At 42.5% G+C, this 15,112-nt stretch overlaps 1 protein-coding gene across 1 annotated transcript in view; it reads left to right on the top strand.

The window, feature by feature from the left end:
* Window positions 1-15,112, top strand: part of adam12a (ADAM metallopeptidase domain 12a) — a gene marked incomplete at both ends in the record, with an annotated part of 63,640 nt that overhangs the window by 12,990 nt on the left and 35,538 nt on the right. The gene's annotated exons all lie outside the window — the stretch shown is intronic.

The following is a 15,112-nucleotide window of genomic DNA, read 5'->3' as shown; positions in this document are numbered from 1 at the left end:
TCTCAGACAACCTGCGAGTCGAACGTGTTGCTGAGAAGAATGGGACGTGATTGATGGAGCAATATGTTTTCCATCCAGCTCTGCTGCCACACATGAGCAGCCAGGAACAAGCAGGAGCTGTCTGTGTGATAGGGAGAAAAAAGGGAGAGGGAAGCAAAGAGAGGAGCGAGCGGATGGGTTTTCATGTCAGAGTCAGCCATTAATCTCACTTGTTTTCAAGACTTAATATATGTAAATTCCACCTGCAGACTGTGGGACAAAGCTTTCAACACCCGCGACCGCAATTTTATGGCTTACCTACTTTGAAAATATTTTGATAGGAAACCACACTGCACAGTCTTTCTGTCGAATAACATTCCTGCTCTGCACAGGTGGGGATTTTGCAAAGCTGACTTGCAGATTGTCAAATTTTCACCAGCCCCATTTATAGCAGGGAATTATGTTCCCATACAGTAAAAAAAAAACATTTCATCTCTGAAATGGGAACCAAACTTTCCCCCCTTTGATAAGCTACAGTGGAAAAACACCTTACATTCTCACGTATCCCCCATATGATTCTCATCCAGCATGGCTGTCATCGGTGTCCAATAGCATTAAATGTAAAGTCCACAGTCGAGCTCAAACCGCGGGGCCAAGAGGAACAAACGGAGACGACGGAGAGGTGCAATTTAGGTCTTTCTAATGAGCTCGCGCATGATGGAAAGACTTTACTCAAACAAACCTCCATGCATTCCAAACACCAAACTGTCAGAATTTACTCTCAGCACTTACAGCAAGTCTGGATAACAAGGTTTAATTACTGGCAAGGGCAGAATTTTCATCATCTGCGGATTCTCACACACTTCTGTGATAAGTCAAAAATAGAAGCTACTTTATACCATGCATGTTTGACGACACGGATCACAAATAGGACTTGGATTTGAAGGGGATGTGTGTTGTTGAGCGGAGTTTGCTCTGCGGATCAGTGCGCCCGAGCCAGAACTGAACCTGCTGTGCTGACATTAAGTGAGTGTTTTTTGTCTGAGGCTGCTGGCAGATTGGCTGCATGCCGCTGATGAAATCCAGTTGTTCAAACACAGCCGGCATCAGTAGAGAGGCGGAAAAAAAAAGTGTGGTCCAGAATTAAATGATTTGATTTAAACTGCCCGGATTTATTTGTGTTTTCCCAGGTCTTTGTTAATAAATAGCACTGGCAACCAAACACGAGCGAGATGTGCTGCACAGCTGAAGGCGATTATTTCTGTTGTATTGAGAGGTGAACTCGCACCACCCCTGCAGTGTAATCTAGAGTTAGTAGAGGTCGCCTATCTGGGGTGCATGAAAAGTTTACCGCAAACAGCTTGAAATGATTACATTTTTTTTCATTCTGCCAATTAATTGCAAAACTTAAGTTCTATTTTAACTCAATGTATTAAATGGCTGGACTTAAGGCCATAAACAATAACAAAAAAATAACAATCTAGCTATTCAAAGCCCACCTCTGGGATGTGTTGCTTTGGCTTGGAGACTGATTGACTCTGAAGGCTACAACTTTGACATTTAAAGGTCTTATGTTCACCCTTCAGCTTGATCCCTGTTGTAACAATAAACCAAACGTCTAACACTTTCTGTGACGCCCATGTCTATAATGCACTATAAACATACTTAAAATGATTTATAATCTACTTATAGCACTTAAGCATGCATAAACATTCATAATGCTTTATAACCATAATCATTATAACACATTACAAAGCTTTTTTTAGTGACTTATAAGGTCAAGTATCAAAATACTTCATAATTGCTGGTCATTCACTGACATTTGTTTTGTCAAGGACCAGCGTATTATAATTCTCAAAGTTGTAATAAATTATAATCTTTTTATAATGCATTATAAGTGAACATTTATTTGACATTTTGTACATTTTTCACTTTACTTAAAGCAAACACCGACCCCTTAGAGTAATTTATAATCACATTATAACGCATTAATAACGATGATGATTATAATACACTATGATCCTTGCAAAAACAAATGTCAGTGAATGACCAGCACTTCTGAAATATTATGATACTTGGCTTTTAATACTTAATACTTTTATAATGTGTTATGATTATTGTTATAAAGCATTATGAATGTTTATGAGTGCTTATAACTATAATTATTCAGTGCCATAAGCAGATAATAACACATTATAAGGATGTTTATAATGCATTCTATACATGGGCGTCATAGAAAATGTTACCCAAACTTCTTCTAAGAAAGCCCAGCTTTAGGGAATACATTTGTCCTCAATGAACGACACAGTCAATAAAAAGTTTTATGCCACAATGTTTGACTTTTTAGACTCATTTTAATGTATGAAACTTAGAGGATAAGCTGCAAATATCCGTCAGTTGAATTTGAATTCTTCCAAAGGATTCAGATATTCTCATCTTTCAAATGCAGGTGACACCAGCGGCATGCTGAGCTGTCACATACCATCAGTCCATTTATGATAAATCAGTGACTTTAGGAGAGACAGATACTTTCAAAAGAAGCTGTGAACTATTGAGTTCACACTTCATCATACCCCTGTGTGGCATCCTCTCAGTGACAATTTCCATTTAAAAAAAAAAAGAACCACGTAAAGGGTAGCATTGTAACTGCTTCCTTGTCTTTTGGTACTATTATTTCCATTCGATCTGAGAAAATGTGTTTTGTGTCGGATGTGAATGCTTTTAATAAAGCACTGTTTCTTACTGTGACCTTGAGCTGTGTAGGTGTCAGTGGCACCGGTGACATTTAGAAAGCCGGGAACATGATGAAAACTGCTCTTGATAGTACAAAGCTGTGTTTGGGAGCCAATGTGGAGCATTGTTTGGTGTGTCTGCTCTCTGGCATTAAGGACTGCAGAAGCAGGAGATATGGGCGTCAGATATTCCTACATTTCCGGACACCCTTTGAAAGCAGCCTGTTGTCGGGATGGAAAGGGCGCACACTGCCTCGGGCAAAAGGCCAACCGTGCAAACTCTAGCTCCAAATAATGGTTCAAGAGATGTCTGCCTGAAAGATTAAGGCCCCACTCTATGTGGAAATGCTGCCGTTTTAGGCACCCACGCACTGCTATGTCGACAAATTCAAAGAATTGTAAGAATATTGATTTGTTGTCCAATCACTTTAGATTGTCAACCTCAAATGAAAAGTTTTCTGTAGTGTGACTCAGCTATGAATGATGCTTGCCCTTATTTGTAAAAATAAGTTTTTGTGTGTATGAAAAAACATTCAGACATGAAGGACACATTCATTGTTATCATCATCATTTGGGGCCTCATGGAAAACAGTGAACAAATTACCTGCAAGAGGCGAGCATTTTCTCTAGACAGGACTAGTTTTAGCTGCCAGTATTTTTGTAAGCTATGCATTTTTTATCATTTAGCTACTGCAGTCCCCTGTGCTTAGAGTTGAATATGTATTGATGCAAGAAAACCGACAGTGAATGAAGCCCTGAAGTGCATGTTAATATTACAACACTTCTTTAACGAGTAGCTTGATTACGATGCTCAAAGCCAAACGTTTATATCTTAAAATTCAGGAGATGTTAGTCAGTTAAAAAGGTGGTGTATAAAACCACCTGATTGAACCACAGGTGACTCTTAAATCATCCTGCAGGGTAAGTAGCTTCAGGTTTTCACCCAGGATGGTAAGTAGCTTAGGTATGATGATGCTACCAAGATAAAGGATCATAAAATATCTAGCTTTAAATGAACCTCAATGCAGTGTTAGCCCGGCACATTTGCTCATGCTCTCCCAAATTTGTGCCATTCCTAGTTTTCCTGACTGGAAAAATCTGGCTGTAGATCAGGTGATCACTGTCAGTATGGAACCGTTTCTGGCCAGGCTGTTCTAGCAGCTGCTTTGTGGCTTTGAATGCGAGGCCTCTGGGCATATCAAGATGAGTCCCTAGCTGAGGAGGCAGCATGCTCTCCATACGTGTTTCCCCTTCTAATGGACCGCAGGATCACCGAAAGGAGGCCTGGGGCTCGTCAGCTGGGTGGAGGTTGTTGTCGGTTGCTCCACTTGGGGTTTCTCCCTGTTCATCATGTTGTTTGGCCTCAAGCATAAGGGGCCTGGAGGTTTGGCTATCCATCTTTTGGAGCCTGTTGTGCTGCAAGACAAACAGACACACTTTAATCTGGCCTTTTCCCTGGACAGAGGGCAGGCAGAGGATATGTATCCTGAGTGAAAGGTCTGGCTGCAAACTTCTTCTTCTATCTCTGTGGTGTTTGAAAGAACAATACAAATTCAGCCTGGACGAGATCCAGACACAATTTGTCCCAGTTTGGGGGGTCTTCGGGATGTTATTTAACTCCCTATCTCAGGCTGGACTGCTGCTGGTCTGTGACCTGTTGCTTCTCTCAATGAAGACATCGTCGTGTCTCACTGAAAACACAGGCAGGAAACACCCTCTCTTGGGGAGCTGGACAAACAGAAGGCTTGAGACGCCACACACATAACCAACTCTTTCTGGAAAGAAAGACATCTCTGGTGACCTCTTTGTAGAGTTATTGTCCTCGGCTGCTGAGCCACACACGGATTGTTTAAGGAACGTCAAACCCAATGTGTGACCCATGTGTATCAAATCCTTCCTCTTGTCATCAAGCCAGGAGTGTATCAAATCCTTCCCCATGTCTGGCCTTCAGCGTTTATTAAAACTGGACCGCTTAAAATGTGTTTATTCCAGAATGTCTGCAATAACTGCTTCAACACGCTCTTTTTTGACCTCCCCATTGTTTCTTAAAGGTAAATATGTGTGTTGATTGACATGATGCTTGACCAATAGAATCCCTTTTAGTGGGATTTAGTAGATTAGTATTTAGTTGGGGTGCACATGACTAGATTCTGCCTCTAGATTGGATTCTGTTTTAGATATTTCTTACGTAAAGACAGAAATCCAAAAGTTCTATATAAGTTTTGAAAGAATACAAAGAGCAACGCATTACAACTTTACCAATACTTATGAATTGGGACAAACCCAATAATTGCGATTTTCCTCTTGGTGTCTTAATGTGGTATTTTGGAGGTTTTTTTGATATTTTTGTCATCAATTCTCGAAAGGTACATTTTTGTTCAATTTAAATGACATTAAATTAGAGCATGGTCCTGATTATCTTATCCGAAACACACATCTGTATCCCCTGTCAGTGCACTACCAGCTTGTCCTTTGACTTGTTTGAATTCTCAGAGAAATACAGACACATGGACAGTCAGAATGAGTCATTGGCAGGTGTGTACTGTACATTATGTGAAAGTAATTGTAGAAAAGCACAAATAGCCCAGTCCACTCACAAACCACCATCATGCATAGATACTCCCACGCAACTTGGTTATACTGCATGCTTACCAATTCTCATTTATTCCCTTTCTTATGCAGGCAGACATACACTCTCATCAGCAAAATTCAAACACACACCATATTCTAAATCTTATTTCCAGGAGAAGGATGCGCCGACATTAACTCTAGCCTTTGTACCTTTCTTGTTACCCTTGCGGCTGCAAGGCCATGATATACTGTGATTCATTAGTTTCAAAGACAAGCCTTGGAAATGAGCTCGTCTCTGTCCGGAGCCTGTGCCTTTCAACTTCTTCCTTCAAAAGGGAATTTTTTGGAAAGGAGCTTTTGAATTGCCTTCTTAGAAGCTCCAATTATTTTCAAGCTTAGAGCAGTAATTAATAAGGTGGACTCGCAACTCCACGTCCCTAATTAATTAGTCGGCACCCAGTAACACTGGAAAGCTCTTAGAACGGCCGGTCCCTTCTTTCAGGACGAAGAAGAGTGAGATGCACACGCACCGTGCGTCTGTCTAAATCACTTTTTATTGGTCTAGAAGCTTGCCAAACCAACATAACCTTCAAGCTTACCCGTTTTATTTTTTTTAAGATGTCGTCGCTTCCTTGAAGTCACATAAGAAACCTCAATGTTCAATTTGTTTCCCTACAGACATGCTTTAAGATATATATATAAATATTAAGTTTTGAATAGTAATTTGTGTCTGATATAGTTTTTCCAATTACAATGTTAAAAATTCTATCTATTCCTCCCATGAATATGTAAATATTCTCATTTCAAAAGTTTAACTTCAGGACATAACTGAAAACTGCAAACCATTTGGTGATGTCACAAAATCATCCGCACACGCCTTAAACACAGATTCAAGGTGAGCGCAGAGAAACTTTACCTACTCAGCAAAAACAGCCTGCTAGTGTCAAATTCTGCACATGCATCGTTCTGCACAGTGAAGGTCAAACCAGTTAATGTCACAATCATTTGAGTAGAGAGGGGACTTTAAGTATAAAACTGAAGAAAGGGAAGATTGAGTATCAGGCTCAATGGCTTGTGCAGTGATAGTGGTCTTCCTCTCTCCGCTCTGAGCCTTTTACCAGACGGACCGTGGGGGTCTCAGGACTCCAGCTGGTAGATCTATTCCTCGGCCTCCCTCCTTTCACCACAATGAAGACAGCCAAGTGAAACCTGCTGTAATCAGCAGTTTCTCTCTGGGGGACGAGCCGTCACCAAAGAGCTCACGGAGAGTCCTGAAGATAAAGATGTCCTCTTTGTGCTTTGTGCTTTCGGCCGGGTTATTGTACTTAAATGTACTGAGTTTGAAATGTGGATTTGTGTATATCATGAATTTCTGCTTCAGTTATCCATCAGGTCAATGCTGGAATACCTAAATCAAATCAGTAAAATCATGCTTTCCATTTAAGTCATGATGATGATAGCTGATAAGGAAAGGGGGAGTGGGTTTTGTTTCCACAGCTGGGGACCAAACTTGCATCTTCAGCACCATTAGGCTAAGATCAACCTGTCAGAGGCCATAGGAGCTGGGATTTACTGGGTGCTGTTGTGTAGGTAGTGCTCAGGATTTTAGAAACAAGTGGACTGTTTCTGTTTCATTGATGACATGACGGCAAACCGAGAGACAAGCAGACAGCCCTCCCCCCTGTTTTTCATGAGTCATCTTTTAAGAGCCCCTTTCCTGCATTTCTGTGAACCCGGTGTGCAAGATTTTGGCTTTAAAAGTAACATTTCAAAGGCTGAACAATAACCCATTTTACTGTACCTGTAAATGCCAGTGCCTACGCGTCTTTCAGGATAAGATTGCATTAAAGTTATGAACAGAGGGGGTTTTGAAAGTGGACGAGGCCACGTGTTTCATTTCGAGACCTTTTATGAAACTTCTTTGTTCCGTTAAATTGAGCATAATGCGAGGCGTTGGACGCATGAACATTTATTACAGTGTGTTTCAACATATTCCAGAAGGCTGATCAAGTTTAAGCACGTATTATTTCCTTTACTTCCAGCTCTCCATCCGTCTTGTGAAATGTGTTGAGAACAAATTCCTTGAATAAGAGCATGACCTCATGTTTTATCCATATCTGCTCTTATTCCACTATATCAGGCAGGACAAGTTCAGTTGCGCTGTGTGGCGTTACTCAGTATAATAGGGTTTGTTTCGCGTCTCTCTCCAAACCCTATTATACATGTTTATTTTCAAATAAAATACAGAATACTGGAATACTCTCGCACCACAACAATGTTGCAGGTGTCAAAGGCCATCACATGTTGTCATGTATTGGCTAGTTGCATCACACAAAACCCAAGTTCCTCGAAGCAGCTTTAAATCGTGTAAATACTGGCTTTCCCCACACACACTATTGAAGATTTGTGTTTTTAATTAAAGCATTTTTTAATCCTACAGATAAATGAACAAACACAACCTTTCACAAAAGTACTTCCTCGTCTTCACTGCATTTAGGTTTTGAAATGAAAAAGGCTAAGTACCTTTATTTTAATGGGCTCTGCTTCTATGTCCCGAAACTGTAGAGCACTCTCTTTTAATTTGGTTTTCAATTTGGGTTAGTTCAGTGGTATTATCATTATTGTGTTGTTGTATTGAGATAAAAACAGTTTTGGTTTGTTTGTTATTTCTCACTTATTGCTATTTTTTTAAAGTATTTTTCATTGTTTATTTCTATTTTTGTTGAGCACTTTTGGCTGCATCGCTGCACGACATGCGCTGTGTCTATGAAGTACAATGAGCAGCTATACAACTGGAGCATAAACTCACACCCTGTCTGTACATTGTTTAATACTCAATAAATAGTAGCAGAAGTGTAAGACAAATTATTTAAATATGAATGCCAGAAACTATGGCTTCGGAGTACCAAAGATCATCCATCTTGCAAGGCCCTCCATCTTCATCTTCCTTTCCATTTGATTGTTTGTCTTTCTGTCTTGTTTTCTGGCTCACGATTTCTCCCTTTCACCTATTTAAGCAAACGTTCTCCATAAATTGTAGTGAAATCTCATTTTCTCAAGGCTTCGGGGTGCCAAAGGGAATAAACAAAATCAGCCAAAGTTTTTGACCTCTGTGGCTGCTGACCATAAAGATAATCAGTCCAGGCTCACAGCCCTGGCTTCCATCCTCCCTCTGACAGACAGACAAATAGATCTGCCGGAGTTACAGTGTGAGTTAAGCCGGGAGGGAACGCTCGCTCTACTTGTCCTCCATCCTGTTCTGTCCATTCTCACACTCCACTGACCTTCCTTTGACCAGCACTCCCTGCGCGTGGGGGTCACTGACTGAGCGAAGAAGCCACGCGTGGTCATCAGTCAGACGGTCAGATTTTGGCTGAAGGAAGCCTCTCTCTTTCAGCTGATCCAGGAGTTTTTTTCTCCACCTTCTATAGCCCTATACATGCTCACGCAGAGCACTGTCCTTGTGAAAAATGAATGCTGGGTGGAAAGCAAAAACAGCATCCGCTCCAGCTGACTACCACAGCAAAAAGCCCCAGCTGCAGTTGCCTTCTTGCCCTCAAAGGTAACATCTCTGCTAATGAACCTCATCAATTTTTCCTTTTGTGTTCCTGCTTTTGACTCATTTAAAACTTGAAATCCGAGTGGGAAACCTGTGTAGGAGTTGGAGTTCAGATGCCTCTTTCATCACTAAATTTAGCTTTGTGATAAAAGGAAATGGTGCGGAGAATGTCTGGGACCTGGAGCACGGGAGTCTTCCCCTGTCTCCACGTCATGCAGAAAGCAGATGCCTTTGGTTTCCCATCCCACTCATCATTAAGGCTATGTGTCTGAGGCCCCACGGTGCAGAGAGATGGACACACAGGGAGTAGACGGAGGCAGGGGGAGGATGTGTGATGACTGGATTGGAGCTTTTCTGGTGTTTTTGCTTTGTCAGATGAGGTGTGAAGGCAGTCCTCCTTCTCCTCTGACTACCTGCCTCCGTGTCTCTCTCTCTCCTCACATATTTTCCTGCCATCAGCAACTTCTAATAATCCCCTGTTGGGGTATGGGACACGGCAGGGTCTCCTTTAGTTGGCTCCACGTATTCCTTCTCACTCACTCTCACCTAATCCCTCCAGCACTGGGGACAGGCCTGAGCTGCCAACAACAATAGGAGCTGCCAGGGTTTGATAAAGAGGCTGTGGAGTGCTTCGGGGTGCAGGGACCCCGTGGAATTGAGGCCTGGGTCACATGACACGGATGCCTCAAAATCATCCACAGAGTTTCCGAAGTGGAAGGGGTCACGGGCAGGCTGTAAATTCCCGGAGGGTTGAGCAGGAAACTGCGTTTGTTGACACACGGGATGAGAGAAAGGCTATAGGTAGTGCTTGCAAAACAACAAGGCATATAATAAGTCGGCAGAAGTAGATTCAGTGGTCCACTCAGGGCATGGCCTCTGTATTTCTCCTGCAAATTTGGGGCTTTTAGCAAGTTGACGGGAGTTTTGGGAAATGTATTCGCTTTCTTGACGAGCGTTAGATGAGAAGATCTGTATTACTTTTATTTGTGGGATTGATATCGATCTTCTCATCTGACCCTTGGCAAGAAAGCTAAAAAGCATATTAAACAAAATGTCAAGCTATTTATTTTAGCCTTTATTATTCTACTGTTACAAATGTCTCTTGTGGTATATTTGATTCCAGTAAGTCAATAAATTAGTTGTAGATTCAGTATTGCCGCAGATGAGCAGTGTAGGGAAGGCTTTCAGCATTCAGTCTTTCTTTCTTACCTTCATTTTGAGATATGCAATTACAGAATACAAGTGAATTGTTAACTGAATCGTAAAAAATAAGAAAAATGTTTCAAGGCTCTTTCTTTAGATGAAGGGTTTTTGGGATGTTGGTCACGATTCATGGCCTCAGAATTTCTACAATCCTGGCCTTGGCTCCGGTCTGGCAATAGATAAAGATTAATTAATGGCTGTGCATGCGAATGAACCACAGTCACCTTTCCTCTATGCCCGATGGGTCATCGATGACGTAAAAATCCACGAGCGCCAGATGTGGGCTCCATCTGCACGCTCTGATGTACGATGTGATGCTTACAAACAATCTCTTAGAGAAAGCCAATAATGTTCCACTTCCTCGGCGCATCGGCTGAACAACAAGAGCTATAGTCCTTCCAGGGATCAATGGAGCACGGATGATCGATGAGCCAGTTGTGCATTACTGGTGAATGAATCACCAACTTCAGAAACGGAGTAAAATGGTGTTGAGAGGTGATTTAAAGAAGCGTGACATAACAGAATCCTTTGTCATTCACAGCAAGAAATGGCTTCAATGAAAGCTGATAGAAATGTACGAATGCTCAGGGGTTGGGAAAAGTACTGTATTGCTTAATTAACTGGACATTTCATTCTTAGTACAGACCACACCTGTTGCAAACAAATGAGAATTCTGACCTCACACTTAAGTTCATTTGTCTTTCAATTATTAAGTTGTTTTGGTTCTGTCTCCTGCAACTTTAATCTCGTTGCCTTCTTCTCCTGTCAATCATCTGCTGAAAGAACACAGGGTCAGGGTGCATAATAAAAAGCATGCTTATACTAGAAAGAGGGAGGACTTCTCCCTCACTGACACAATCAGAGAGGTGAAAGACATGAAGGGAGGGAGAGTCAATTTTTATTCAGCCCTTAATTATTTGATTTCCCCGTGGGAAACCATACGGGGTAGAAGGGCAGGAAAAGAGTGTGGGAGGGCGCACAAGTTCAGACAGATTTAATTAATTGAATTGCTGTCTTTTTTTGCATGTGCATTTACGTTGTGAAAAGAATGATAGGCTTGATTGTTTGAAGTTCCCCAGCCGCTCATTAGTTGAAGCACGGGGTTGCAATGAATATAGATGCACGAGCTTCGGGCTTTGGGCCAGTTCTTTGCAAACCATTGGAATTAATGACAAAGCTCAAAGCTGTTGTATTAGCACGATCCGTCCTGAGAATGACTTTGCATTCAGCCCTTCCCCGGTACATCCTGCCGGCTTTACCCACATAATGATCAGACAGAGAAGATATGATGCATTGCGTTGAGGATGCACACAAAGCTTATTGTTTCCACTTGGAATGCATCAACAGAGAGGAATATGGATTCAATTCCATCTGCTGGCTTTCAATATGTCCTGATTTTGCCACAGGCTAGAAGACATTAATATCAAAATGACGAATCTATATCTCTGGGATTTCTGTCTCCACCTCAATTCAATGGGGTTTTGTGGGGCCCAGGATATTGTAAGAAATAAAATGAACATTGAAAGTCAGCATCTCTTTCTAGAAACTGTGTCCTCATTACTCACAGACCTCACTGCCTATAGTTTCTTTAGAAACTCTTTAGAGTAAAAAATGTTCCCTGTTTGTAATGTGGGTGAACTGGCCTTTTAAAATTGTCTTTCAGACTGTGCAAAATACTTCAGGAAAACATTACAGTTCTCTAATGCCTTCCTGATTTTCCTATGCAGGATGAACTGAGGGGTTGAATAAGTAGTTTAGGAAATCAGGCGGGGAGTGTTGTGGTTTGCTGATAGTGTTGAAAGAAAAGAATGTGTTGCATGATCTATAAGCCATGAGCCTGATGCATGTGGAGCACAAACACAATCCCCGTTGTGGAAACGCCACATGAAGCGATGCCCCGCATGTGTACGAGCACACACACCCACACACACACACACACACACACACACATGCTCCCGCGCAGACACGCCTAAATCAAGCCGAGCTACCGGCACATTGGGTGATTCCTGCACACACGCGGGGTCTCGCTCTCTCTCTCTTCCACACCCCCGTACGCTCACACACAGCCGGAGCTCGTCCTGAGGGAGATGAAGAGGCAGAGCACAGAGGCACGCTCTCTGCCACAGAGCGGCAGAAGCCCCGGGGGCAGATAGGAGTAGAAAGCAGGATGAAGGATCTTCCCTCCAGTGATCCACAGCAACAAAGGCGATTTGAGAGACTGCTGCATAATTAGTTTCAGATAACAATGTCACTGGCCCATGCCACGAAGAAGAAAAAAAAAGAGGAGAAAAAACATCCACCTACGACAAACTGCCAAGTTTTCGCAGCTTTTATTTGTTTTCCTACAATTTCGATTTAATGGTTGTCACTTGTCTAATTGCGAGCATAAGACATATTTCAGCCTCGTATTCCACGTGCCCTGAAGTGGAGCAGTTAGAGTTCACACTGTGCCAATCAACTGCCTTTGATAAGTCACATGTGATTACTTTTCCCCTCGCCCTCGGGGATCGTGACATCATGAGCAGTAAAGTGATATTAATGCCTTTTTAGTGGAAGCGAAGGAGACTCGCCCCGCTGCAAAACCATGGCTGGGCAGGTGATGATTCGCTGGGTTCTCATCGGCACGATTCGTCATATTCGGCATGTGCCTGCACGCTTTGGGTGACAAGCACATGAGAGCCAGATGTGACTTGATTTTTACATGTCAACAAGTGACACCAGGCAAAGAAACAACAGAGGGAGCGGACATTATGTGGAAAAAACATCTGACTCAAAGTTGCACTTCGTCTGTAGTTATCCTGTTTGAGACTGTTTGCAGTTATGTTTTTGTGACCCTTACAACACAGCCCCAGAGATAAGTCGTAAAAACCAGACAACTAGAGAGAGGTTAAAGATTTCATTTCATGAAGTTTTTCATTGTGCTTCTAAGACTGGAATGGCCGGACGATGTGTCACTCTACGCTGAACTGCGGTGCAGAAAGAGACAAAATGTTCCAATAATGTGGTGAGGCAGCGAGCATGTGACACCAGACGCAAACAAACAGAAAACAAGTCCTCATACCTAAACGACACGTTTGGTCCTTTCAGAAACAGAGCGCTTCCTGGTCTACCCCCTCTGTGGTTGGTGTCTTTAAGTTAAAGCAAGTGAATCTGCTGGGTTAAGATTGTGGTTGTGGTTATCATACACTCCCACCCTCCTGCCTCAGAGCTTTTGTGGTGGTATTACGCTATCACGCCACTTCCACCTTTTCTGCTCAAAGAGTCATTATTCTCCCAACCGCAAGAGCTCGCGTGATGGGAGAGCATAAACATAAGCCCGTCTAACAACAAACATCCAATTGCTGTTGTTTTCCTGGCGCGGGCAGGCTGTGGATTTGTAGTCGAGGAGATGTGGGGTTGCTAACAGCTCCTCTCTGGTTCCTCTGGGCTTTCTCTCTTTCTTGGTCCACTGATCACACCGTCTTACTATTATGTACACACTCAGCCTTTTGGGCTGCATAGCTGTTGTTGTGGTGATGATCCAAATGTAAAGATGTCTTACGGAATATGAGGTACTTTATACGAGTCAGTTTTATTTAAAAATGTACGACAGCTGACCTTTTGATTAGTGGACTGACTCGGGTGTACTTTTTGTACTTGAAACACTATACCATTTTTTTTCAATAGTTACTAACACACCTGTGTAGCTCAGTAAATACTGCATCATTATCCTCACACTTAATCAAAGATTGGTGTTTCAATTCGGTCCTAATTCCAATTATCTTATCCATTGTTGGGGTGGCATTCATCATGCAGTCTCTCTAATTGGGATCCTGTGGAGCCATCCATCACGCAGACATTGCACAGTGATGACACTTTATTGATTTCACGGGACATGCCTGGGCGTAACCACATCAATCTCTAGGTGACAGTCGCTGCAATAATTGCGTGCCACAGCTACTAATGGCTATTGTGTTTGACCATCGCACTGACCAATTAACCACCCGCGGGATGCCACACAGGGGTAAAGAATCATAATGAGGCTGTTGTGATAAGATGAAATCGGGATAAAGACAAACCTGCTTTCTCTGCGTAAAACAAATAGGAGAAGCTTTCATTTTCAACACAGTCGGACCAACTTTTTTGGTGTTTTTGCCCTGTTGTGCAGTGCTGGTCTTGGTGCCAGAGGCGCCAGCGAGCTGCGAGTTAGCTCGCTACCGAACATGGCATCCTATTGGCGAATAAAGTCAAAACCGTCTGCCTTGACTTTTTCTGCTCTTTTTTTTTCCCCTTCCCCTTCCTCCCTCCTCCTAGAGCAGAAATCATTGGCTGGCATGCTCTAACGGCTCTGTTCATGACATGCTTCCTGAAGACTGGGAGTTGCATTGAGCTCAGGGTAAGCAGGGGGAATTCTGCTGCTCTGCTCTACTTGGCACTGGCCTGCAACACTGCCTGATGTCAGACAGATCACAGCCAGGAAGACTGGCCCTCTTCCCTTGCGCCTGGAAAAAGAATGTTACTAAGACTGAGACAAGGTTTTTTGGCCTGGAGGGGGTTTGCACTGTTGTAGGTTTTCATGCACATGCTCCTTCTCTTTCCACACGGAGCTGGGTTCTTGCCACTTGCCACATAAAAGCAAAGGGACATTATTATTACCACATTGCCTCACGGGTCTCTCCGATTAAATGTAATGTACTAATTGGAGCTCCTAGATTAGGTTGCACAATACAAGGTATTTCTTTGATGATGATTTCATCTGCTCTAAATGTTTGTATTGACATATGTTCTAAATAAGTTTCCATTACAGAGCAGAGCTTACAAGTGCAAGAGAGCTACTTGCTCTCGAGAGGCCTAATGCTCAGCTTCTCATTTATCATAGTTAACTGCAGGATTTGTCCAGAAGTCCCTGATTAGATTGTCTGAGTTTAATGAGACATATCGGAGACCGTGACTGGGAAATCGCTGCACATCGATCCAACTTGTATTTCAGCAATGGTAATGAAGGCCGTGGTGTCAATGTAGTGGTCATAGCAAGTCAATTAAGGATATTCACTTTATGAACTCCAGAAATGGAAGTTAATGCACTTCT

Source organism: Pholis gunnellus, assembly GCF_910591455.1.
Source record: "Pholis gunnellus genome assembly, chromosome: 21".
Classification (NCBI taxonomy): domain Eukaryota; kingdom Metazoa; phylum Chordata; class Actinopteri; order Perciformes; family Pholidae; genus Pholis; species Pholis gunnellus.
The sequence above is the reverse complement of the archived record's forward strand: the minus strand, read 5'-3'. Positions and strand labels throughout refer to the sequence as shown.